Raw genomic sequence first — 26231 nt, 5'->3', positions numbered from 1 at the left:
AACTCATGACCCCTGGTTTACAAGACCAGTGCTCTGCCACTGAGCTACAAGGACAGTCTGCACGCAGGATGTAAATTGCAACATGTATTCTTACTGAGGTATGAATATATCTATGATTTTGAGACTCTATATGGAAACGTAGTTGCATATGAATGTCCACGTGCGCGCACACATTGAAGACCATGCTTAAGGCACTTTTTTTGGAAGTATGAAAAACTACATTTTCATATGAGAAAATAAGAGTTTTCGCATTCAAGACCATACCGATAGCTCTAGTTAGTATGTCTGCAATCAGTGACATATAGAGAACCCACTTATTAGAAGTGATCTGTCTCTGTGGGGCAGACATATGTTAACAGTCATTCATTTGAGAATGCCTAAACTTTAGGAGTAAGAGCTGCTTTCTTATCAATCTATTTATCCAAACTGGTTAATAAGCCAGGAGTGAGTGAAAGGCAATCCTCTGGAAACTCCATGAAAGATCTAATTTCTATTACGCACAAAATACTTCACTTTATTTGACATATTTGTTAAAATGGAACAGTCAGATGATCCCATCTAGCGGATCCTGGCTCTGTCTTGAAAGAGAGTGTAATTATACTACAGGAAATGCTGGCCATCAAAAGAGACTCTGATGGCTTTCCGACGAAGGTGGCATTCGAACCCACGCGTGCAGAGCACAATGGATCAGCAGTCCATCGCCTTAACCACTCAGCCACCTCGTCTGCCCTACAGCCCCATCTGAAACCTTGCTTCACAAAAGGTACTGAAGTGTCAATATACTGTACCTAAAAAAGAAAAAAACAGCTGAGGCAAGATCTCACATTCCACGTCTTCCCCCAATCAGGGACCTACATTTCATTTTTGGGAAATTCTTACTATGTGCTAATTACAAATATTCATAAGATTCCCCGAGACTTTGTCAGAACTGTCAAGATATAATTCGATGGGGTTTTGAATAGACAGAGCATATGTTATAGGACAATTATAGAATCTATTCCGTTTGGACTGTATTTTTAATAGTCATGATAACATGCTAGCATGTGAGTCGATCTTGCACAGTGAATGATGGAGCAGTGTCTGTCATCTACTTGGTCAGCTGTAGATGGCTCACCTGGGGAGATGTGAAAAGAGAGAGCTCCAGTGGCGCAATCGGTTAGCGCGCGGTACTTATACAGCAGTACTTGCACTGAGCCATGCCGAGGTTGTGAGTTCGAGCCTCACCTGGAGCAGCCGTGTTGTTTTTCATAAACCATTTCACAAAAAGTAAAGTTTAAACTCAGAGTATGGACGGCCCTTGCTAGAGAGTCTTTACTTCTTATAGGATCTACGTGTCCTACTCCTCTGGGTGCCAAATATCACATATCCTCCGCGATGCTCAGTTTAAACATTCCATGATGTGCCATCTTGCATTTCATGCAAACACCACATCAGTGCATTTAAAAATACATTTGTAGAATAATAAATATGATGAAAACAGTGTTCTCACATGATAACCATAAACTGAAGAGCTGCAAAAAATGCTGTATCAGCTACTTACAATAAAAGGTGACTCGCAAAAACTAGCAAAAGAAGAGCATCATCATATTAAAGGTTCTATTCACCATCTTGAGTTGCACCATAGCAGCTTATGGTGCTTTTCTGCTCAGAGTGTGCCTCCAATCCCACATTCATTTTTAATTTCTTTGCAGTTTAAAAAACAACAATTACTGCTCGAAGTTCACTTTTCAAAACCATTCAACCTATTAAATGTATTTCTCTAACCTATGAATGTGGTCCATGTTCACTTTTCCTCATCTTCATCTCGATACTCCTTTCCCAGAAACCAGGTTCACTTCTTCATTCAACCCACCCATCCAAAGTCACCAAATCTTTGAAGCAAGTCTGCCTATTCTCCCTTTCTCTCTATGTACAAGATACCTTGTATCATTTGAATGGACAGCAGGAGAGAAGGATATTTATGGTGAGTGGGGGTGGGGTTTTGAGGAGTAACCTCATTTGCCTAAGAGCCGGGGTATCTGGGAAAAAAAGTATTTTATGGGGGAAGACTTTCACATCTCCTTGGTGAAATTTGTAGGGCCTTATAACATCCTTTCTGTGGATGCAGATTCAGTCGGAACAGAGGTCCTAGTCCTCGCTCTGCCTTTCAAAGGAACTGTAAATATGCATGGCTTATTTGGCTTTGCCCGGCAGGGCTTGCCCGGCAGGGTGAGAATTGCGTTTGTCAGGCGTTCGTCAGGCGATCGGAAGGGGTGAGGCAATAATTTATAATTCAATGATCTTCATGATATTTTCTTGATAATATGAAAGCAGGAAAGGGAAGCTTGGCAATAAGCAATCCTAAAGCAAGGTGTGACTCCAGGGAAGAATGACTTGAAAACAACATACAGAAAGACTCATGTAAAAAGGCCCTGATGAGGCTTGAACTCATGACCCCTGGTTTACAAGACCAGTGCTCTGCCACTGAGCTACAAGGCCAGTCTGCACGCAGGATGTAAATTGCAACATGTATTCTTACTGAGGTATGAATATATCTATGATTTTGAGACTCTGTATGGAAACGTAGTTGCATATGAATGTCCACGTGCGCGCACACATTGAAGACCATGCTTAAGGCACTTTTTTTGGAAGTATGAAAAACTACATTTTCATATGAGAAAATAAGAGTTTTTGCATTCAAGACCATACCGATAGCTCTAGTTAGTATGTCTGCAATCAGTGACATATAGAGAACCCACTTATTAGAAGTGATCTGTCTCTGTGGGGCAGACATATGTTAACAGTCATTCATTTGAGACGGCCTAAACTTTAGGAGTAAGAGCTGCTTTCTTATCAATCTATTTATCCAAACTGGTTAATAAGCCAGGAGTGAGTGAAAGGCAATCCTCTGGAAACTCCATGAAAGATCTAATTTCTATTACGCACAAAATACTTCACTTTATTTGACATATTTGTTAAAATGGAACAGTCAGATGATCCCATCTAGCGGATCCTGGCTCTGTCTTGAAAGAGAGTGTAATTATACTACAAGAAATGCTGGCCATCAAAAGCGACTCTGATTGCTTTCCGACGAAGGTGGGATTCGAACCCACGCGTGCAGAGCACAAAGGATTAGCAGTCCATCGCCTTAACCACTCGGCCACCTCGTCTGCCCTACAGCCCCATCTGAAACCTGGCTTCACAAAAGGTACTGAAGTGTCAATATACTGTACCTAAAAAAGAAAAAAACAGCTGAGGCAAGATCTCACATTCCACGTCTTCCCCCAATCAGGGACCTACATTTCATTTTTGGGAAATTCTTACTATGTGCTAATTACAAATATTCATAAGATTCCCCTAGACTTTGTCAGAACTGTCAAGATATAATTCTATGGGGTTTTGAATAGACAGAGCATATGTTATAGGACAATTATAGAATCTATTCCGTTTGGACTGTATTTTTAATAGTCATGATAACATGCTAGCATGTGAGTCGATCTTGCACAGTGAATGATGGAGCAGTGTCTGTCATCTACTTGGTCAGCTGTAGATGGCTCACCTGGGGAGATGTGAAAAGAGAGAACTCCAGTGGTGCAATCGGTTAGCGCGCGGTACTTATACAGCAGTACTTGCACTGAGCCATGCCGAGGTTGTGAGTTCGAGCCTCACCTCTAGCAGCTGTGTTGATTTTCATAAACCATTTCACAAAAAGTAAAGTTTAAACTCAGAGTATGGACGGCCCTTGCTAGAGAGTCTTTACTTCTTATAGGATCTACGTGTCCTACTCCTCTGGGTGCCAAATATCACATATCCTCCGCGATGCTCAGTTTAAACATTCCATGATGTGCCATCTTGCATTTCATGCAAACACCACATCAGTGCATTTAAAAATACATTTGTAGAATAATAAATATGATGAAAACAGTGTTCTCACATGATAACCATAAACTGAAGAGCTGCAAAAAATGCTGTATCAGCTACTTACAATAAAAGGTGACTCGAAAAAACTAGCAAAAGAAGAGCATCATCATATTAAAGGTTCTATTCACCATCTTGAGTTGCACCATAGCAGCTTATGGTGCTTTTCTGCTCAGAGTGTGCCTCCAATCCCACATTCATTTTTAATTTCTTTGCAGTTTAAAAAACAACAATTACTGCTCGAAGTTCACTTTTCAAAACCATTCAACCTATTAAATGTATTTCTCTAACCTATGAATGTGGTCCATGTTCACTTTTCCTCATCTTCATCTCGATACTCCTTTCCCAGAAACCAGGTTCACTTCTTCATTCAACCCACCCATCCAAAGTCACCAAATCTTTGAAGCAAGTCTGCCTATTCTCCCTTTCTCTCTATGTACAAGATACCTTGTATCATTTGAATGGACAGCAGGAGAGAAGGATATTTATGGTGAGTGGGGGTGGGGTTTTGAGGAGTAACCTCATTTGCCTAAGAGCCGGGGTATCTGGGAAAAAAAGTATTTTATGGGGGAAGACTTTCACATCTCCTTGGTGAAATTTGTAGGGCCTTATAACATCCTTTCTGTGGATGCAGATTCAGTCGGAACAGAGGTCCTAGTCCTCGCTCTGCCTTTCAAAGGAACTGTAAATATGCATGGCTTATTTGGCTTTGCCCGGCAGGGCTTGCCCGGCAGGGTGAGAATTGCGTTTGTCAGGCGTTCGTCAGGCGATCGGAAGGGGTGAGGCAATAATTTATAATTCAATGATCTTCATGATATTTTCTTGATAATATGAAAGCAGGAAAGGGAAGCTTGGCAATAAGCAATCCTAAAGCAAGGTGTGACTCCAGGGAAGAATGACTTGAAAACAACATACAGAAAGACTCATGTAAAAAGGCCCTGATGAGGCTTGAACTCATGACCCCTGGTTTACAAGACCAGTGCTCTGCCACTGAGCTACAAGGCCAGTCTGCACGCAGGATGTAAATTGCAACATGTATTCTTACTGAGGTATGAATATATCTATGATTTTGAGACTCTGTATGGAAACGTAGTTGCATATGAATGTCCACGTGCGCGCACACATTGAAGACCATGCTTAAGGCACTTTTTTTGGAAGTATGAAAAACTACATTTTCATATGAGAAAATAAGAGTTTTCGCATTCAAGACCATACCGATAGCTCTAGTTAGTATGTCTGCAATCAGTGACATATAGAGAACCCACTTATTAGAAGTGATCTGTCTCTGTGGGGCAGACATATGTTAACAGTCATTCATTTGAGACGGCCTAAACTTTAGGAGTAAGAGCTGCTTTCTTATCAATCTATTTATCCAAACTGGTTAATAAGCCAGGAGTGAGTGAAAGGCAATCCTCTGGAAACTCCATGAAAGATCTAATTTCTATTACGCACAAAATACTTCACTTTATTTGACATATTTGTTAAAATGGAACAGTCAGATGATCCCATCTAGCGGATCCTGGCTCTGTCTTGAAAGAGAGTGTAATTATACTACAAGAAATGCTGGCCATCAAAAGCGACTCTGATTGCTTTCCGACGAAGGTGGGATTCGAACCCACGCGTGCAGAGCACAAAGGATTAGCAGTCCATCGCCTTAACCACTCGGCCACCTCGTCTGCCCTACAGCCCCATCTGAAACCTGGCTTCACAAAAGGTACTGAAGTGTCAATATACTGTACCTAAAAAAGAAAAAAACAGCTGAGGCAAGATCTCACATTCCACGTCTTCCCCCAATCAGGGACCTACATTTCATTTTTGGGAAATTCTTACTATGTGCTAATTACAAATATTCATAAGATTCCCCTAGACTTTGTCAGAACTGTCAAGATATAATTCTATGGGGTTTTGAATAGACAGAGCATATGTTATAGGACAATTATAGAATCTATTCCGTTTGGACTGTATTTTTAATAGTCATGATAACATGCTAGCATGTGAGTCGATCTTGCACAGTGAATGATGGAGCAGTGTCTGTCATCTACTTGGTCAGCTGTAGATGGCTCACCTGGGGAGATGTGAAAAGAGAGAACTCCAGTGGTGCAATCGGTTAGCGCGCGGTACTTATACAGCAGTACTTGCACTGAGCCATGCCGAGGTTGTGAGTTCGAGCCTCACCTCTAGCAGCTGTGTTGATTTTCATAAACCATTTCACAAAAAGTAAAGTTTAAACTCAGAGTATGGACGGCCCTTGCTAGAGAGTCTTTACTTCTTATAGGATCTACGTGTCCTACTCCTCTGGGTGCCAAATATCACATATCCTCCGCGATGCTCAGTTTAAACATTCCATGATGTGCCATCTTGCATTTCATGCAAACACCACATCAGTGCATTTAAAAATACATTTGTAGAATAATAAATATGATGAAAACAGTGTTCTCACATGATAACCATAAACTGAAGAGCTGCAAAAAATGCTGTATCAGCTACTTACAATAAAAGGTGACTCGAAAAAACTAGCAAAAGAAGAGCATCATCATATTAAAGGTTCTATTCACCATCTTGAGTTGCACCATAGCAGCTTATGGTGCTTTTCTGCTCAGAGTGTGCCTCCAATCCCACATTCATTTTTAATTTCTTTGCAGTTTAAAAAACAACAATTACTGCTCGAAGTTCACTTTTCAAAACCATTCAACCTATTAAATGTATTTCTCTAACCTATGAATGTGGTCCATGTTCACTTTTCCTCATCTTCATCTCGATACTCCTTTCCCAGAAACCAGGTTCACTTCTTCATTCAACCCACCCATCCAAAGTCACCAAATCTTTGAAGCAAGTCTGCCTATTCTCCCTTTCTCTCTATGTACAAGATACCTTGTATCATTTGAATGGACAGCAGGAGAGAAGGATATTTATGGTGAGTGGGGGTGGGGTTTTGAGGAGTAACCTCATTTGCCTAAGAGCCGGGGTATCTGGGAAAAAAAGTATTTTATGGGGGAAGACTTTCACATCTCCTTGGTGAAATTTGTAGGGCCTTATAACATCCTTTCTGTGGATGCAGATTCAGTCGGAACAGAGGTCCTAGTCCTCGCTCTGCCTTTCAAAGGAACTGTAAATATGCATGGCTTATTTGGCTTTGCCCGGCAGGGCTTGCCCGGCAGGGTGAGAATGGCGTTTGTCAGGCGTTCGTCAGGCGATCGGAAGGGGTGAGGCAATAATTTATAATTCAATGATCTTCATGATATTTTCTTGATAATATGAAAGCAGGAAAGGGAAGCTTGGCAATAAGCAATCCTAAAGCAAGGTGTGACTCCAGGGAAGAATGACTTGAAAACAACATACAGAAAGACTCATGTAAAAAGGCCCTGATGAGGCTTGAACTCATGACCCCTGGTTTACAAGACCAGTGCTCTGCCACTGAGCTACAAGGCCAGTCTGCACGCAGGATGTACATTGCAACATGTATTCTTACTGAGGTATGAATATATCTATGATTTTGAGACTCTGTATGGAAACGTAGTTGCATATGAATGTCCACGTGCGCGCACACATTGAAGACCATGCTTAAGGCACTTTTTTTGGAAGTATGAAAAACTACATTTTCATATGAGAAAATAAGAGTTTTCGCATTCAAGACCATACCGATAGCTCTAGTTAGTATGTCTGCAATCAGTGACATATAGAGAACCCACTTATTAGAAGTGATCTGTCTCTGTGGGGCAGACATATGTTAACAGTCATTCATTTGAGACGGCCTAAACTTTAGGAGTAAGAGCTGCTTTCTTATCAATCTATTTATCCAAACTGGTTAATAAGCCAGGAGTGAGTGAAAGGCAATCCTCTGGAAACTCCATGAAAGATCTAATTTCTATTACGCACAAAATACTTCACTTTATTTGACATATTTGTTAAAATGGAACAGTCAGATGATCCCATCTAGCGGATCCTGGCTCTGTCTTGAAAGAGAGTGTAATTATACTACAAGAAATGCTGGCCATCAAAAGCGACTCTGATTGCTTTCCGACGAAGGTGGGATTCGAACCCACGCGTGCAGAGCACAAAGGATTAGCAGTCCATCGCCTTAACCACTCGGCCACCTCGTCTGCCCTACAGCCCCATCTGAAACCTGGCTTCACAAAAGGTACTGAAGTGTCAATATACTGTACCTAAAAAAGAAAAAAACAGCTGAGGCAAGATCTCACATTCCACGTCTTCCCCCAATCAGGGACCTACATTTCATTTTTGGGAAATTCTTACTATGTGCTAATTACAAATATTCATAAGATTCCCCTAGACTTTGTCAGAACTGTCAAGATATAATTCTATGGGGTTTTGAATAGACAGAGCATATGTTATAGGACAATTATAGAATCTATTCCGTTTGGACTGTATTTTTAATAGTCATGATAACATGCTAGCATGTGAGTCGATCTTGCACAGTGAATGATGGAGCAGTGTCTGTCATCTACTTGGTCAGCTGTAGATGGCTCACCTGGGGAGATGTGAAAAGAGAGAACTCCAGTGGTGCAATCGGTTAGCGCGCGGTACTTATACAGCGGTACTTATACAGCAGTACTTGCACTGAGCCATGCCGAGGTTGTGAGTTCGAGCCTCACCTCTAGCAGCTGTGTTGATTTTCATAAACCATTTCACAAAAAGTAAAGTTTAAACTCAGAGTATGGACGGCCCTTGCTAGAGAGTCTTTACTTCTTATAGGATCTACGTGTCCTACTCCTCTGGGTGCCAAATATCACATATCCTCCGCGATGCTCAGTTTAAACATTCCATGATGTGCCATCTTGCATTTCATGCAAACACCACATCAGTGCATTTAAAAATACATTTGTAGAATAATAAATATGATGAAAACAGTGTTCTCACATGATAACCATAAACTGAAGAGCTGCAAAAAATGCTGTATCAGCTACTTACAATAAAAGGTGACTCGAAAAAACTAGCAAAAGAAGAGCATCATCATATTAAAGGTTCTATTCACCATCTTGAGTTGCACCATAGCAGCTTATGGTGCTTTTCTGCTCAGAGTGTGCCTCCAATCCCACATTCATTTTTAATTTCTTTGCAGTTTAAAAAACAACAATTACTGCTCGAAGTTCACTTTTCAAAACCATTCAACCTATTAAATGTATTTCTCTAACCTATGAATGTGGTCCATGTTCACTTTTCCTCATCTTCATCTCGATACTCCTTTCCCAGAAACCAGGTTCACTTCTTCATTCAACCCACCCATCCAAAGTCACCAAATCTTTGAAGCAAGTCTGCCTATTCTCCCTTTCTCTCTATGTACAAGATACCTTGTATCATTTGAATGGACAGCAGGAGAGAAGGATATTTATGGTGAGTGGGGGTGGGGTTTTGAGGAGTAACCTCATTTGCCTAAGAGCCGGGGTATCTGGGAAAAAAAGTATTTTATGGGGGAAGACTTTCACATCTCCTTGGTGAAATTTGTAGGGCCTTATAACATCCTTTCTGTGGATGCAGATTCAGTCGGAACAGAGGTCCTAGTCCTCGCTCTGCCTTTCAAAGGAACTGTAAATATGCATGGCTTATTTGGCTTTGCCCGGCAGGGTGAGAATTGCGTTTGTCAGGCGTTCGTCAGGCGATCGGAAGGGGTGAGGCAATAATTTATAATTCAATGATCTTCATGATATTTTCTTGATAATATGAAAGCAGGAAAGGGAAGCTTGGCAATAAGCAATCCTAAAGCAAGGTGTGACTCCAGGGAAGAATGACTTGAAAACAACATACAGAAAGACTCATGTAAAAAGGCCCTGATGAGGCTTGAACTCATGACCCCTGGTTTACAAGACCAGTGCTCTGCCACTGAGCTACAAGGCCAGTCTGCACGCAGGATGTAAATTGCAACATGTATTCTTACTGAGGTATGAATATATCTATGATTTTGAGACTCTGTATGGAAACGTAGTTGCATATGAATGTCCACGTGCGCGCACACATTGAAGACCATGCTTAAGGCACTTTTTTTGGAAGTATGAAAAACTACATTTTCATATGAGAAAATAAGAGTTTTCGCATTCAAGACCATACCGATAGCTCTAGTTAGTATGTCTGCAATCAGTGACATATAGAGAACCCACTTATTAGAAGTGATCTGTCTCTGTGGGGCAGACATATGTTAACAGTCATTCATTTGAGACGGCCTAAACTTTAGGAGTAAGAGCTGCTTTCTTATCAATCTATTTATCCAAACTGGTTAATAAGCCAGGAGTGAGTGAAAGGCAATCCTCTGGAAACTCCATGAAAGATCTAATTTCTATTACGCACAAAATACTTCACTTTATTTGACATATTTGTTAAAATGGAACAGTCAGATGATCCCATCTAGCGGATCCTGGCTCTGTCTTGAAAGAGAGTGTAATTATACTACAAGAAATGCTGGCCATCAAAAGCGACTCTGATTGCTTTCCGACGAAGGTGGGATTCGAACCCACGCGTGCAGAGCACAAAGGATTAGCAGTCCATCGCCTTAACCACTCGGCCACCTCGTCTGCCCTACAGCCCCATCTGAAACCTGGCTTCACAAAAGGTACTGAAGTGTCAATATACTGTACCTAAAAAAGAAAAAAACAGCTGAGGCAAGATCTCACATTCCACGTCTTCCCCCAATCAGGGACCTACATTTCATTTTTGGGAAATTCTTACTATGTGCTAATTACAAATATTCATAAGATTCCCCTAGACTTTGTCAGAACTGTCAAGATATAATTCTATGGGGTTTTGAATAGACAGAGCATATGTTATAGGACAATTATAGAATCTATTCCGTTTGGACTGTATTTTTAATAGTCATGATAACATGCTAGCATGTGAGTCGATCTTGCACAGTGAATGATGGAGCAGTGTCTGTCATCTACTTGGTCAGCTGTAGATGGCTCACCTGGGGAGATGTGAAAAGAGAGAACTCCAGTGGTGCAATCGGTTAGCGCGCGGTACTTATACAGCAGTACTTGCACTGAGCCATGCCGAGGTTGTGAGTTCGAGCCTCACCTCTAGCAGCTGTGTTGATTTTCATAAACCATTTCACAAAAAGTAAAGTTTAAACTCAGAGTATGGACGGCCCTTGCTAGAGAGTCTTTACTTCTTATAGGATCTACGTGTCCTACTCCTCTGGGTGCCAAATATCACATATCCTCCGCGATGCTCAGTTTAAACATTCCATGATGTGCCATCTTGCATTTCATGCAAACACCACATCAGTGCATTTAAAAATACATTTGTAGAATAATAAATATGATGAAAACAGTGTTCTCACATGATAACCATAAACTGAAGAGCTGCAAAAAATGCTGTATCAGCTACTTACAATAAAAGGTGACTCGAAAAAACTAGCAAAAGAAGAGCATCATCATATTAAAGGTTCTATTCACCATCTTGAGTTGCACCATAGCAGCTTATGGTGCTTTTCTGCTCAGAGTGTGCCTCCAATCCCACATTCATTTTTAATTTCTTTGCAGTTTAAAAAACAACAATTACTGCTCGAAGTTCACTTTTCAAAACCATTCAACCTATTAAATGTATTTCTCTAACCTATGAATGTGGTCCATGTTCACTTTTCCTCATCTTCATCTCGATACTCCTTTCCCAGAAACCAGGTTCACTTCTTCATTCAACCCACCCATCCAAAGTCACCAAATCTTTGAAGCAAGTCTGCCTATTCTCCCTTTCTCTCTATGTACAAGATACCTTGTATCATTTGAATGGACAGCAGGAGAGAAGGATATTTATGGTGAGTGGGGGTGGGGTTTTGAGGAGTAACCTCATTTGCCTAAGAGCCGGGGTATCTGGGAAAAAAAGTATTTTATGGGGGAAGACTTTCACATCTCCTTGGTGAAATTTGTAGGGCCTTATAACATCCTTTCTGTGGATGCAGATTCAGTCGGAACAGAGGTCCTAGTCCTCGCTCTGCCTTTCAAAGGAACTGTAAATATGCATGGCTTATTTGGCTTTGCCCGGCAGGGCTTGCCCGGCAGGGTGAGAATGGCGTTTGTCAGGCGTTCGTCAGGCGATCGGAAGGGGTGAGGCAATAATTTATAATTCAATGATCTTCATGATATTTTCTTGATAATATGAAAGCAGGAAAGGGAAGCTTGGCAATAAGCAATCCTAAAGCAAGGTGTGACTCCAGGGAAGAATGACTTGAAAACAACATACAGAAAGACTCATGTAAAAAGGCCCTGATGAGGCTTGAACTCATGACCCCTGGTTTACAAGACCAGTGCTCTGCCACTGAGCTACAAGGCCAGTCTGCACGCAGGATGTAAATTGCAACATGTATTCTTACTGAGGTATGAATATATCTATGATTTTGAGACTCTGTATGGAAACGTAGTTGCATATGAATGTCCACGTGCGCGCACACATTGAAGACCATGCTTAAGGCACTTTTTTTGGAAGTATGAAAAACTACATTTTCATATGAGAAAATAAGAGTTTTCGCATTCAAGACCATACCGATAGCTCTAGTTAGTATGTCTGCAATCAGTGACATATAGAGAACCCACTTATTAGAAGTGATCTGTCTCTGTGGGGCAGACATATGTTAACAGTCATTCATTTGAGACGGCCTAAACTTTAGGAGTAAGAGCTGCTTTCTTATCAATCTATTTATCCAAACTGGTTAATAAGCCAGGAGTGAGTGAAAGGCAATCCTCTGGAAACTCCATGAAAGATCTAATTTCTATTACGCACAAAATACTTCACTTTATTTGACATATTTGTTAAAATGGAACAGTCAGATGATCCCATCTAGCGGATCCTGGCTCTGTCTTGAAAGAGAGTGTAATTATACTACAAGAAATGCTGGCCATCAAAAGCGACTCTGATTGCTTTCCGACGAAGGTGGGATTCGAACCCACGCGTGCAGAGCACAAAGGATTAGCAGTCCATCGCCTTAACCACTCGGCCACCTCGTCTGCCCTACAGCCCCATCTGAAACCTGGCTTCACAAAAGGTACTGAAGTGTCAATATACTGTACCTAAAAAAGAAAAAAACAGCTGAGGCAAGATCTCACATTCCACGTCTTCCCCCAATCAGGGACCTACATTTCATTTTTGGGAAATTCTTACTATGTGCTAATTACAAATATTCATAAGATTCCCCTAGACTTTGTCAGAACTGTCAAGATATAATTCTATGGGGTTTTGAATAGACAGAGCATATGTTATAGGACAATTATAGAATCTATTCCGTTTGGACTGTATTTTTAATAGTCATGATAACATGCTAGCATGTGAGTCGATCTTGCACAGTGAATGATGGAGCAGTGTCTGTCATCTACTTGGTCAGCTGTAGATGGCTCACCTGGGGAGATGTGAAAAGAGAGAACTCCAGTGGTGCAATCGGTTAGCGCGCGGTACTTATACAGCAGTACTTGCACTGAGCCATGCCGAGGTTGTGAGTTCGAGCCTCACCTCTAGCAGCTGTGTTGATTTTCATAAACCATTTCACAAAAAGTAAAGTTTAAACTCAGAGTATGGACGGCCCTTGCTAGAGAGTCTTTACTTCTTATAGGATCTACGTGTCCTACTCCTCTGGGTGCCAAATATCACATATCCTCCGCGATGCTCAGTTTAAACATTCCATGATGTGCCATCTTGCATTTCATGCAAACACCACATCAGTGCATTTAAAAATACATTTGTAGAATAATAAATATGATGAAAGCAGTGTTCTCACATGATAACCATAAACTGAAGAGCTGCAAAAAATGCTGTATCAGCTACTTACAATAAAAGGTGACTCGAAAAAACTAGCAAAAGAAGAGCATCATCATATTAAAGGTTCTATTCACCATCTTGAGTTGCACCATAGCAGCTTATGGTGCTTTTCTGCTCAGAGTGTGCCTCCAATCCCACATTCATTTTTAATTTCTTTGCAGTTTAAAAAACAACAATTACTGCTCGAAGTTCACTTTTCAAAACCATTCAACCTATTAAATGTATTTCTCTAACCTATGAATGTGGTCCATGTTCACTTTTCCTCATCTTCATCTCGATACTCCTTTCCCAGAAACCAGGTTCACTTCTTCATTCAACCCACCCATCCAAAGTCACCAAATCTTTGAAGCAAGTCTGCCTATTCTCCCTTTCTCTCTATGTACAAGATACCTTGTATCATTTGAATGGACAGCAGGAGAGAAGGATATTTATGGTGAGTGGGGGTGGGGTTTTGAGGAGTAACCTCATTTGCCTAAGAGCCGGGGTATCTGGGAAAAAAAGTATTTTATGGGGGAAGACTTTCACATCTCCTTGGTGAAATTTGTAGGGCCTTATAACATCCTTTCTGTGGATGCAGATTCAGTCGGAACAGAGGTCCTAGTCCTCGCTCTGCCTTTCAAAGGAACTGTAAATATGCATGGCTTATTTGGCTTTGCCCGGCAGGGCTTGCCCGGCAGGGTGAGAATGGCGTTTGTCAGGCGTTCGTCAGGCGATCGGAAGGGGTGAGGCAATAATTTATAATTCAATGATCTTCATGATATTTTCTTGATAATATGAAAGCAGGAAAGGGAAGCTTGGCAATAAGCAATCCTAAAGCAAGGTGTGACTCCAGGGAAGAATGACTTGAAAACAACATACAGAAAGACTCATGTAAAAAGGCCCTGATGAGGCTTGAACTCATGACCCCTGGTTTACAAGACCAGTGCTCTGCCACTGAGCTACAAGGACAGTCTGCACGCAGGATGTAAATTGCAACATGTATTCTTACTGAGGTATGAATATATCTATGATTTTGAGACTCTATATGGAAACGTAGTTGCATATGAATGTCCACGTGCGCGCACACATTGAAGACCATGCTTAAGGCACTTTTTTTGGAAGTATGAAAAACTACATTTTCATATGAGAAAATAAGAGTTTTCGCATTCAAGACCATACCGATAGCTCTAGTTAGTATGTCTGCAATCAGTGACATATAGAGAACCCACTTATTAGAAGTGATCTGTCTCTGTGGGGCAGACATATGTTAACAGTCATTCATTTGAGAATGCCTAAACTTTAGGAGTAAGAGCTGCTTTCTTATCAATCTATTTATCCAAACTGGTTAATAAGCCAGGAGTGAGTGAAAGGCAATCCTCTGGAAACTCCATGAAAGATCTAATTTCTATTACGCACAAAATACTTCACTTTATTTGACATATTTGTTAAAATGGAACAGTCAGATGATCCCATCTAGCGGATCCTGGCTCTGTCTTGAAAGAGAGTGTAATTATACTACAGGAAATGCTGGCCATCAAAAGAGACTCTGATGGCTTTCCGACGAAGGTGGGATTCGAACCCACGCGTGCAGAGCACAATGGATCAGCAGTCCATCGCCTTAACCACTCGGCCACCTCGTCTGCCCTACAGCCCCATCTGAAACCTTGCTTCACAAAAGGTACTGAAGTGTCAATATACTGTACCTAAAAAAGAAAAAAACAGCTGAGGCAAGATCTCACATTCCACGTCTTCCCCCAATCAGGGACCTACATTTCATTTTTGGGAAATTCTTACTATGTGCTAATTACAAATATTCATAAGATTCCCCGAGACTTTGTCAGAACTGTCAAGATATAATTCGATGGGGTTTTGAATAGACAGAGCATATGTTATAGGACAATTATAGAATCTATTCCGTTTGGACTGTATTTTTAATAGTCATGATAACATGCTAGCATGTGAGTCGATCTTGCACAGTGAATGATGGAGCAGTGTCTGTCATCTACTTGGTCAGCTGTAGATGGCTCACCTGGGGAGATGTGAAAAGAGAGAGCTCCAGTGGCGCAATCGGTTAGCGCGCGGTACTTATACAGCAGTACTTGCACTGAGCCATGCCGAGGTTGTGAGTTCGAGCCTCACCTGGAGCAGCCGTGTTGTTTTTCATAAACCATTTCACAAAAAGTAAAGTTTAAACTCAGAGTATGGACGGCCCTTGCTAGAGAGTCTTTACTTCTTATAGGATCTACGTGTCCTACTCCTCTGGGTGCCAAATATCACATATCCTCCGCGATGCTCAGTTTAAACATTCCATGATGTGCCATCTTGCATTTCATGCAAACACCACATCAGTGCATTTAAAAATACATTTGTAGAATAATAAATATGATGAAAACAGTGTTCTCACATGATAACCATAAACTGAAGAGCTGCAAAAAATGCTGTATCAGCTACTTACAATAAAAGGTGACTCGAAAAAACTAGCAAAAGAAGAGCATCATCATATTAAAGGTTCTATTCACCATCTTGAGTTGCACCATAGCAGCTTATGGTGCTTTTCTGCTCAGAGTGTGCCTCCAATCCCACATTCATTTTTAATTTCTTTGCAGTTTAAAAAACAACAATTACTGCTCGAAGTTCACTTTTCAAAACCATTCAACCTATTAAATGTATTTCTCTAACCTATGAATGTGGTCCATGTTCACTTTTCCTCATCTTCATCTCGATACTCCTTTCCCAGAAACCAGGTTCACTTCTTCATTCAACCCACCCATCCAAAGTCACCAAATCTTTGAAGCAAGTCTGCCTATTCTCCCTTTCTCTCTATGTACAAGATACCTTGTATCATTTGAATGGACAGCAGGAGAGAAGGATATTTATGGTGAGTGGGGGTGGGGTTTTGAGGAGTAACCTCATTTGCCTAAGAGCCGGGGTATCTGGGAAAAAAAGTATTTTATGGGGGAAGACTTTCACATCTCCTTGGTGAAATTTGTAGGGCCTTATAACATCCTTTCTGTGGATGCAGATTCAGTCGGAACAGAGGTCCTAGTCCTCGCTCTGCCTTTCAAAGGAACTGTAAATATGCATGGCTTATTTGCTTTGCCCGGCAGGGTGAGAATGACGTTTGTCAGGCGTTCGTCAGGCGATCGGAAGGGGTGAGGCAATCATTTATAATTCAATGATCTTCATGATATTTTCTTGATAATATGAAAGCAGGAAAGGGAAGCTTGGCAATAAGCAATCCTAAAGCAAGGTGTGACTCCAGGGAAGAATGACTTGAAAACAACATACAGAAAGACTCATGTAAAAAGGCCCTGATGAGGCTTGAACTCATGACCCCTGGTTTACAAGACCAGTGCTCTGCCACTGAGCTACAAGGCCAGTCTGCACGCAGGATGTAAATTGCAACATGTATTCTTACTGAGGTATGAATATATCTATGATTTTGAGACTCTGTATGGAAACGTAGTTGCATATGAATGTCCACGTGCGCGCACACATTGAAGACCATGCTTAAGGCACTTTTTTTGGAAGTATGAAAAACTACATTTTCATATGAGAAAATAAGAGTTTTCGCATTCAAGACCATACCGATAGCTCTAGTTAGTATGTCTGCAATCAGTGACATATAGAGAACCCACTTATTAGAAGTGATCTGTCTCTGTGGGGCAGACATATGTTAACAGTCATTCATTTGAGACGGCCTAAACTTTAGGAGTAAGAGCTGCTTTCTTATCAATCTATTTATCCAAACTGGTTAATAAGCCAGGAGTGAGTGAAAGGCAATCCTCTGGAAACTCCATGAAAGATCTAATTTCTATTACGCACAAAATACTTCACTTTATTTGACATATTTGTTAAAATGGAACAGTCAGATGATCCCATCTAGCGGATCCTGGCTCTGTCTTGAAAGAGAGTGTAATTATACTACAGGAAATGCTGGCCATCAAAAGAGACTCTGATGGCTTTCCGACGAAGGTGGGATTCGAACCCACGCGTGCAGAGCACAATGGATCAGCAGTCCATCGCCTTAACCACTCGGCCACCTCGTCTGCCCTACAGCCCCATCTGAAACCTTGCTTCACAAAAGGTACTGAAGTGTCAATATACTGTACCTAAAAAAGAAAAAAACAGCTGAGGCAAGATCTCACATTCCACGTCTTCCCCCAATCAGGGACCTACATTTCATTTTTGGGAAATTCTTACTATGTGCTAATTACAAATATTCATAAGATTCCCCGAGACTTTGTCAGAACTGTCAAGATATAATTCGATGGGGTTTTGAATAGACAGAGCATATGTTATAGGACAATTATAGAATCTATTCCGTTTGGACTGTATTTTTAATAGTCATGATAACATGCTAGCATGTGAGTCGATCTTGCACAGTGAATGATGGAGCAGTGTCTGTCATCTACTTGGTCAGCTGTAGATGGCTCACCTGGGGAGATGTGAAAAGAGAGAGCTCCAGTGGCGCAATCGGTTAGCGCGCGGTACTTATACAGCAGTACTTGCACTGAGCCATGCCGAGGTTGTGAGTTCGAGCCTCACCTGGAGCAGCTGTGTTGTTTTTCATAAACCATTTCACAAAAAGTAAAGTTTAAACTCAGAGTATGGACGGCCCTTGCTAGAGAGTCTTTACTTCTTATAGGATCTACGTGTCCTACTCCTCTGGGTGCCAAATATCACATATCCTCCGCGATGCTCAGTTTAAACATTCCATGATGTGCCATCTTGCATTTCATGCAAACACCACATCAGTGCATTTAAAAATACATTTGTAGAATAATAAATATGATGAAAACAGTGTTCTCACATGATAACCATAAACTGAAGAGCTGCAAAAAATGCTGTATCAGCTACTTACAATAAAAGGTGACTCGAAAAAACTAGCAAAAGAAGAGCATCATCATATTAAAGGTTCTATTCACCATCTTGAGTTGCACCATAGCAGCTTATGGTGCTTTTCTGCTCAGAGTGTGCCTCCAATCCCACATTCATTTTTAATTTCTTTGCAGTTTAAAAAACAACAATTACTGCTCGAAGTTCACTTTTCAAAACCATTCAACCTATTAAATGTATTTCTCTAACCTATGAATGTGGTCCATGTTCACTTTTCCTCATCTTCATCTCGATACTCCTTTCCCAGAAACCAGGTTCACTTCTTCATTCAACCCACCCATCCAAAGTCACCAAATCTTTGAAGCAAGTCTGCCTATTCTCCCTTTCTCTCTATGTACAAGATACCTTGTATCATTTGAATGGACAGCAGGAGAGAAGGATATTTATGGTGAGTGGGGGTGGGGTTTTGAGGAGTAACCTCATTTGCCTAAGAGCCGGGGTATCTGGGAAAAAAAGTATTTTATGGGGGAAGACTTTCACATCTCCTTGGTGAAATTTGTAGGGCCTTATAACATCCTTTCTGTGGATGCAGATTCAGTCGGAACAGAGGTCCTAGTCCTCGCTCTGCCTTTCAAAGGAACTGTAAATATGCATGGCTTATTTGGCTTTGCCCGGCAGGGCTTGCCCGGCAGGGTGAGAATGGCGTTTGTCAGGCGTTCGTCAGGCGATCGGAAGGGGTGAGGCAATAATTTATAATTCAATGATCTTCATGATATTTTCTTGATAATATGAAAGCAGGAAAGGGAAGCTTGGCAATAAGCAATCCTAAAGCAAGGTGTGACTCCAGGGAAGAATGACTTGAAAACAACATACAGAAAGACTCATGTAAAAAGGCCCTGATGAGGCTTGAACTCATGACCCCTGGTTTACAAGACCAGTGCTCTGCCACTGAGCTACAAGGCCAGTCTGCACGCAGGATGTAAATTGCAACATGTATTCTTACTGAGGTATGAATATATCTATGATTTTGAGACTCTGTATGGAAACGTAGTTGCATATGAATGTCCACGTGCGCGCACACATTGAAGACCATGCTTAAGGCACTTTTTTTGGAAGTATGAAAAACTACATTTTCATATGAGAAAATAAGAGTTTTCGCATTCAAGACCATACCGATAGCTCTAGTTAGTATGTCTGCAATCAGTGACATATAGAGAACCCACTTATTAGAAGTGATCTGTCTCTGTGGGGCAGACATATGTTAACAGTCATTCATTTGAGAATGCCTAAACTTTAGGAGTAAGAGCTGCTTTCTTATCAATCTATTTATCCAAACTGGTTAATAAGCCAGGAGTGAGTGAAAGGCAATCCTCTGGAAACTCCATGAAAGATCTAATTTCTATTACGCACAAAATACTTCACTTTATTTGACATATTTGTTAAAATGGAACAGTCAGATGATCCCATCTATCGGATCCTGGCTCTGTCTTGAAAGAGAGTGTAATTATACTACAAGAAATGCTGGCCATCAAAAGAGACTCTGATGGCTTTCCGACGAAGGTGGGATTCGAACCCACGCGTGCAGAGCACAATGGATTAGCAGTCCATCGCCTTAACCACTCGGCCACCTCGTCTGCCCTACAGCCCCATCTGAAACCTTGCTTCACAAAAGGTACTGAAGTGTCAATATACTGTACCTAAAAAAGAAAAAAACAGCTGAGGCAAGATCTCACATTCCACGTCTTCCCCCAATCAGGGACCTACATTTCATTTTTGGGAAATTCTTACTATGTGCTAATTACAAATATTCATAAGATTCCCCGAGACTTTGTCAGAACTGTCAAGATATAATTCTATGGGGTTTTGAATAGACAGAGCATATGTTATAGGACAATTATAGAATCTATTCCGTTTGGACTGTATTTTTAATAGTCATGATAACATGCTAGCATGTGAGTCGATCTTGCACAGTGAATGATGGAGCAGTGTCTGTCATCTACTTGGTCAGCTGTAGATGGCTCACCTGGGGAGATGTGAAAAGAGAGAGCTCCAGTGGTGCAATCGGTTAGCGCGCGGTACTTATACAGCAGTACTTGCACTGAGCCATGCCGAGGTTGTGAGTTCGAGCCTCACCTGGAGCAGCCGTGTTGTTTTTCATAAACCATTTCACAAAAAGTAAAGTTTAAACTCAGAGTATGGACGGCCCTTGCTAGAGAGTCTTTACTTCTTATAGGATCTACGTGTCCTACTCCTCTGGGTGCCAAATATCACATATCCTCCGCGATGCTCAGTTTAAACATTCCATGATGTGCCATCTTGCATTTCATGCAAACACCACATCAGTGCATTTAAAAATACATTTGTAGAATAATAAATATGATGAAAACAGTGTTCTCACATGATAACCATAAACTGAAGAGCTGCAAAAAATGCTGTATCAGCTACTTACAATAAAAGGTGACTCGAAAAAACTAGCAAAAGAAGAGCATCATCATATTAAAGGTTCTATTCACCATCTTGAGTTGCACCATAGCAGCTTATGGTGCTTTTCTGCTCAGAGTGTGCCTCCAATCCCACATTCATTTTTAATTTCTTTGCAGTTTAAAAAACAACAATTACTGCTCGAAGTTCACTTTTCAAAACCATTCAACCTATTAAATGTATTTCTCTAACCTATGAATGTGGTCCATGTTCACTTTTCCTCATCTTCATCTCGATACTCCTTTCCCAGAAACCAGGTTCACTTCTTCATTCAACCCACCCATCCAAAGTCACCAAATCTTTGAAGCAAGTCTGCCTATTCTCCCTTTCTCTCTATGTACAAGATACCTTGTATCATTTGAATGGACAGCAGGAGAGAAGGATATTTATGGTGAGTGGGGGTGGGGTTTTGAGGAGTAACCTCATTTGCCTAAGAGCCGGGGTATCTGGGAAAAAAAGTATTTTATGGGGGAAGACTTTCACATCTCCTTGGTGAAATTTGTAGGGCCTTATAACATCCTTTCTGTGGATGCAGATTCAGTCGGAACAGAGGTCCTAGTCCTCGCTCTGCCTTTCAAAGGAACTGTAAATATGCATGGCTTATTTGGCTTTGCCCGGCATGGCTTGCCCGCCAGGGTGAGAATGGCGTTTGTCAGGCGTTCGTCAGGCGATCGGAAGGGGTGAGGCAATAATTTATAATTCAATGATCTTCATGATATTTTCTTGATAATATGAAAGCAGGAAAGGGAAGCTTGGCAATAAGCAATCCTAAAGCAAGGTGTGACTCCAGGGAAGAATGACTTGAAAACAACATACAGAAAGACTCATGTAAAAAGGCCCTGATGAGGCTTGAACTCATGACCCCTGGTTTACAAGACCAGTGCTCTGCCACTGAGCTACAAGGCCAGTCTGCACGCAAGATGTAAATTGCAACATGTATTCTTACTGAGGTATGAATATATCTATGATTTTGAGACTCTGTATGGAAACGTAGTTGCATATGAATGTCCACGTGCGCGCACACATTGAAGACCATGCTTAAGGCACTTTTTTTGGAAGTATGAAAAACTACATTTTCATATGAGAAAATAAGAGTTTTCGCATTCAAGACCATACCGATAGCTCTAGTTAGTATGTCTGCAATCAGTGACATATAGAGAACCCACTTATTAGAAGTGATCTGTCTCTGTGGGGCAGACATATGTTAACAGTCATTCATTTGAGACGGCCTAAACTTTAGGAGTAAGAGCTGCTTTCTTATCAATCTATTTATCCAAACTGGTTAATAAGCCAGGAGTGAGTGAAAGGCAATCCTCTGGAAACTCCATGAAAGATCTAATTTCTATTACGCACAAAATACTTCACTTTATTTGACATATTTGTTAAAATGGAACAGTCAGATGATCCCATCTAGCGGATCCTGGCTCTGTCTTGAAAGAGAGTGTAATTATACTACAAGAAATGCTGGCCATCAAAAGAGACTCTGATGGCTTTCCGACGAAGGTGGGATTCAAACCCACGCGTGCAGAGCACAATGGATTAGCAGTCCTTCGCCTTAACCACTCGGCCACCTCGTCTGCCCTACAGCCCCATCTGAAACCTTGCTTCACAAAAGGTACTGAAGTGTCAATATACTGTACCAAAAAAGAAAAAAACAGCTGAGGCAAGATCTCACATTCCACGTCTTCCCCCAATCAGGGACCTACATTTCATTTTTGGTAAATTCTTACTATGTGCTAATTACAAATATTCATAAGATTCCCCTAGACTTTGTCAGAACTGTCAAGATATAATTCTATGGGGTTTTGAATTGACAGAGCATATGTTATAGGACAATTATAGAATCTATTCCGTTTGGACTGTATTTTTAATAGTCATGATAACATGCTAGCATGTGAGTCGATCTTGCACAGTGAATGATGGAGCAGTGTCTGTCATCTACTTGGTCAGCTGTAGATGGCTCACCTGGGGAGATGTGAAAAGAGAGAGCTCCAGTGGCGCAATCGGTTAACGCGCGGTACTTATACAGCAGTACTTGCACTGAGCCATGCTGAGGTTGTGAGTTCGAGCCTCACCTGGAGCAGCCGTGTTGTTTTTCATAAACCATTTCACAAAAAGTAAAGTTTAAACTCAGAGTATGGACGGCCCTTGCTATAGAGTCTTTACTTCTTATAGGATCTACGTGTCCTACTCCTCTGGGTGCCAAATATCACATATCCTCCGCGATGCTCAGTTTAAACATTCCATGATGTGCCATCTTGCATTTCATGCAAACACCACATCAGTGCATTTAAAAATACATTTGTAGAATAATAAATATGATGAAAACTGTGTTCTCACATGATAACCATAAACTGAAGAGCTGCAAAAAATGCTGTATCAGCTACTTACAATAAAAGGTGACTCGAAAAAACTAGCAAAAGAAGAGCATCATCATATTAAAGGTTCTATTCACCATCTTGAGTTGCACCATAGCAGCTTATGGTGCTTTTCTGCTCAGAGTGTGCCTCCAATCCCACATTCATTTTTAATTTCTTTGCAGTTTAAAAAACAACAATTACTGCTCGAAGTTCACTTTTCAAAACCATTCAACCTATTAAATGTATTTCTCTAACCTATGAATGTGGTCCAAGTTCACTTTTCCTCATCTTCATCTCGATACTCCTTTCCCAGAAACCAGGTTCACTTCTTCATTCAACCCACCCATCCAAAGTCACCAAATCTTTGAAGCAAATCTGACTATTCTCCCTTTCTCTCTATGTACAAGATACCTTGTATCATTTGAATGGACAGCAGGAGAGAAGGATATTTATGGTGAGTGGGGGTGGGGTTTTGAGGAGTAACCTCATTTGCCTAAGAGCCGGGGTATCTGGGAAAAAAAGTATTTTATGGGGGAAGACTTTCACATCTCCTTGGTGAAATTTGTAGGGCCTTATAACATCCTTTCTGTGGATGCAGATTCAGTCGGAACAGAGGTCCTAGTCCTCGCTCTGCCTTTCAAAGGAACTGTAAATATGCATGGCTTATTTGGCTTTGCCCGGCAGGGCTTGCCCGGCAGGGTGAGAATGGCGTTTGTCAGGCGTTCGTCAGGCGATCGGAAGGGGTGAGGCAATAATTTATAATTCAATGATCTTCATGATATTTTCTTGATAATATGAAAGCAGGAAAGGGAAGCTTGGCAATAAGCAATCCTAAAGCAAGGTGTGACTCCAGGGAAGAATGACTTGAAAACAACATACAGAAAGACTCATGTAAAAAGGACCTGATGAGGCTTGAACTCATGACCCCTGGTTTACAAGACCAGTGCTCTGCCACTGAGCTACAAGGACAGTCTGCACGCAGGATGTAAATTGCAACATGTATTCTTACTGAGGTATGAATATATCTATGATTTTGAGACTCTATATGGAAACGTAGTTGCATATGAATGTCCACGTGCGCGCACACATTGAAGACCATGCTTAAGGCACTTTTTTTGGAAGTATGAAAAACTACATTTTCATATGAGAAAATAAGAGTTTTCGCATTCAAGACCATACCGATAGCTCTAGTTAGTATGTCTGCAATCAGTGACATATAGAGAACCCACTTATTAGAAGTGATCTGTCTCTGTGGGGCAGACATATGTTAACAGTCATTCATTTGAGAATGCCTAAACTTTAGGAGTAAGAGCTGCTTTCTTATCAATCTATTTATCCAAACTGGTTAATAAGCCAGGAGTGAGTGAAAGGCAATCCTCTGGAAACTCCATGAAAGATCTAATTTCTATTACGCACAAAATACTTCACTTTATTTGACATATTTGTTAAAATGGAACAGTCAGATGATCCCATCTAGCGGATCCTGGCTCTGTCTTGAAAGAGAGTGTAATTATACTACAGGAAATGCTGGCCATCAAAAGAGACTCTGATGGCTTTCCGACGAAGGTGGGATTCGAACCCACGCGTGCAGAGCACAATGGATCAGCAGTCCATCGCCTTAACCACTCAGCCACCTCGTCTGCCCTACAGCCCCATCTGAAACCTTGCTTCACAAAAGGTACTGAAGTGTCAATATACTGTACCTAAAAAAGAAAAAAACAGCTGAGGCAAGATCTCACATTCCACGTCTTCCCCCAATCAGGGACCTACATTTCATTTTTGGGAAATTCTTACTATGTGCTAATTACAAATATTCATAAGATTCCCCGAGACTTTGTCAGAACTGTCAAGATATAATTCGATGGGGTTTTGAATAGACAGAGCATATGTTATAGGACAATTATAGAATCTATTCCGTTTGGACTGTATTTTTAATAGTCATGATAACATGCTAGCATGTGAGTCGATCTTGCACAGTGAATGATGGAGCAGTGTCTGTCATCTACTTGGTCAGCTGTAGATGGCTCACCTGGGGAGATGTGAAAAGAGAGAGCTCCAGTGGCGCAATCGGTTAGCGCGCGGTACTTATACAGCAGTACTTGCACTGAGCCATGCCGAGGTTGTGAGTTCGAGCCTCACCTGGAGCAGCCGTGTTGTTTTTCATAAACCATTTCACAAAAAGTAAAGTTTAAACTCAGAGTATGGACGGCCCTTGCTAGAGAGTCTTTACTTCTTATAGGATCTACGTGTCCTACTCCTCTGGGTGCCAAATATCACATATCCTCCGCGATGCTCAGTTTAAACATTCCATGATGTGCCATCTTGCATTTCATGCAAACACCACATCAGTGCATTTAAAAATACATTTGTAGAATAATAAATATGATGAAAACAGTGTTCTCACATGATAACCATAAACTGAAGAGCTGCAAAAAATGCTGTATCAGCTACTTACAATAAAAGGTGACTCGCAAAAACTAGCAAAAGAAGAGCATCATCATATTAAAGGTTCTATTCACCATCTTGAGTTGCACCATAGCAGCTTATGGTGCTTTTCTGCTCAGAGTGTGCCTCCAATCCCACATTCATTTTTAATTTCTTTGCAGTTTAAAAAACAACAATTACTGCTCGAAGTTCACTTTTCAAAACCATTCAACCTATTAAATGTATTTCTCTAACCTATGAATGTGGTCCATGTTCACTTTTCCTCATCTTCATCTCGATACTCCTTTCCCAGAAACCAGGTTCACTTCTTCATTCAACCCACCCATCCAAAGTCACCAAATCTTTGAAGCAAGTCTGCCTATTCTCCCTTTCTCTCTATGTACAAGATACCTTGTATCATTTGAATGGACAGCAGGAGAGAAGGATATTTATGGTGAGTGGGGGTGGGGTTTTGAGGAGTAACCTCATTTGCCTAAG

General features: G+C 41.1%; 16 non-coding genes across 16 annotated transcripts; 5 read left to right on the top strand and 11 right to left on the bottom strand.

Annotated features, from left to right (window-relative positions):
• Positions 1-1137: 1137 nt before the first annotated feature.
• TRNAI-UAU (transfer RNA isoleucine (anticodon UAU)) lies at positions 1138-1232 on the top strand. The gene is made up of 2 exons: positions 1138-1175; positions 1197-1232. It is a non-coding gene; the product is annotated as a tRNA-Ile (tRNA).
• A 1174-nt stretch (positions 1233-2406) lies between these two features.
• TRNAT-UGU (transfer RNA threonine (anticodon UGU)) lies at positions 2407-2478 on the bottom strand. The gene has a single exon. It is a non-coding gene; the product is annotated as a tRNA-Thr (tRNA).
• A 2352-nt stretch (positions 2479-4830) lies between these two features.
• TRNAT-UGU (transfer RNA threonine (anticodon UGU)) lies at positions 4831-4902 on the bottom strand. The gene has a single exon. It is a non-coding gene; the product is annotated as a tRNA-Thr (tRNA).
• A 2352-nt stretch (positions 4903-7254) lies between these two features.
• TRNAT-UGU (transfer RNA threonine (anticodon UGU)) lies at positions 7255-7326 on the bottom strand. Its single transcript has one exon. It is a non-coding gene; the product is annotated as a tRNA-Thr (tRNA).
• Positions 7327-9678: 2352 nt separating this feature from the next.
• On the bottom strand, positions 9679-9750 carry TRNAT-UGU (transfer RNA threonine (anticodon UGU)). The gene has a single exon. It is a non-coding gene; the product is annotated as a tRNA-Thr (tRNA).
• Positions 9751-12102: 2352 nt separating this feature from the next.
• TRNAT-UGU (transfer RNA threonine (anticodon UGU)) lies at positions 12103-12174 on the bottom strand. Its single transcript has one exon. It is a non-coding gene; the product is annotated as a tRNA-Thr (tRNA).
• Positions 12175-15187: 3013 nt separating this feature from the next.
• Positions 15188-15269, bottom strand: TRNAS-GCU (transfer RNA serine (anticodon GCU)). The gene has a single exon. It is a non-coding gene; the product is annotated as a tRNA-Ser (tRNA).
• A 412-nt stretch (positions 15270-15681) lies between these two features.
• Positions 15682-15776, top strand: TRNAI-UAU (transfer RNA isoleucine (anticodon UAU)). Its single transcript has 2 exons — positions 15682-15719; positions 15741-15776. It is a non-coding gene; the product is annotated as a tRNA-Ile (tRNA).
• Positions 15777-16935: 1159 nt separating this feature from the next.
• TRNAT-UGU (transfer RNA threonine (anticodon UGU)) lies at positions 16936-17007 on the bottom strand. The gene has a single exon. It is a non-coding gene; the product is annotated as a tRNA-Thr (tRNA).
• Positions 17008-17596: 589 nt separating this feature from the next.
• On the bottom strand, positions 17597-17678 carry TRNAS-GCU (transfer RNA serine (anticodon GCU)). The gene has a single exon. It is a non-coding gene; the product is annotated as a tRNA-Ser (tRNA).
• Positions 17679-18090: 412 nt separating this feature from the next.
• Positions 18091-18185, top strand: TRNAI-UAU (transfer RNA isoleucine (anticodon UAU)). The gene is made up of 2 exons: positions 18091-18128; positions 18150-18185. It is a non-coding gene; the product is annotated as a tRNA-Ile (tRNA).
• A 1174-nt stretch (positions 18186-19359) lies between these two features.
• TRNAT-UGU (transfer RNA threonine (anticodon UGU)) lies at positions 19360-19431 on the bottom strand. The gene has a single exon. It is a non-coding gene; the product is annotated as a tRNA-Thr (tRNA).
• Positions 19432-20020: 589 nt separating this feature from the next.
• On the bottom strand, positions 20021-20102 carry TRNAS-GCU (transfer RNA serine (anticodon GCU)). Its single transcript has one exon. It is a non-coding gene; the product is annotated as a tRNA-Ser (tRNA).
• Positions 20103-20514: 412 nt separating this feature from the next.
• On the top strand, positions 20515-20609 carry TRNAI-UAU (transfer RNA isoleucine (anticodon UAU)). Its single transcript has 2 exons — positions 20515-20552; positions 20574-20609. It is a non-coding gene; the product is annotated as a tRNA-Ile (tRNA).
• A 1174-nt stretch (positions 20610-21783) lies between these two features.
• TRNAT-UGU (transfer RNA threonine (anticodon UGU)) lies at positions 21784-21855 on the bottom strand. Its single transcript has one exon. It is a non-coding gene; the product is annotated as a tRNA-Thr (tRNA).
• Positions 21856-25361: 3506 nt separating this feature from the next.
• On the top strand, positions 25362-25456 carry TRNAI-UAU (transfer RNA isoleucine (anticodon UAU)). The gene is made up of 2 exons: positions 25362-25399; positions 25421-25456. It is a non-coding gene; the product is annotated as a tRNA-Ile (tRNA).
• The last annotated feature ends 775 nt before the right edge of the window (positions 25457-26231 follow it).

This window comes from Triturus cristatus, chromosome 12 (assembly GCF_964204655.1).
Source record: "Triturus cristatus chromosome 12, aTriCri1.1, whole genome shotgun sequence".
Taxonomy (NCBI): Eukaryota; Metazoa; Chordata; class Amphibia; order Caudata; family Salamandridae; genus Triturus; species Triturus cristatus.
The sequence above is the reverse complement of the archived record's forward strand: the minus strand, read 5'-3'. Positions and strand labels throughout refer to the sequence as shown.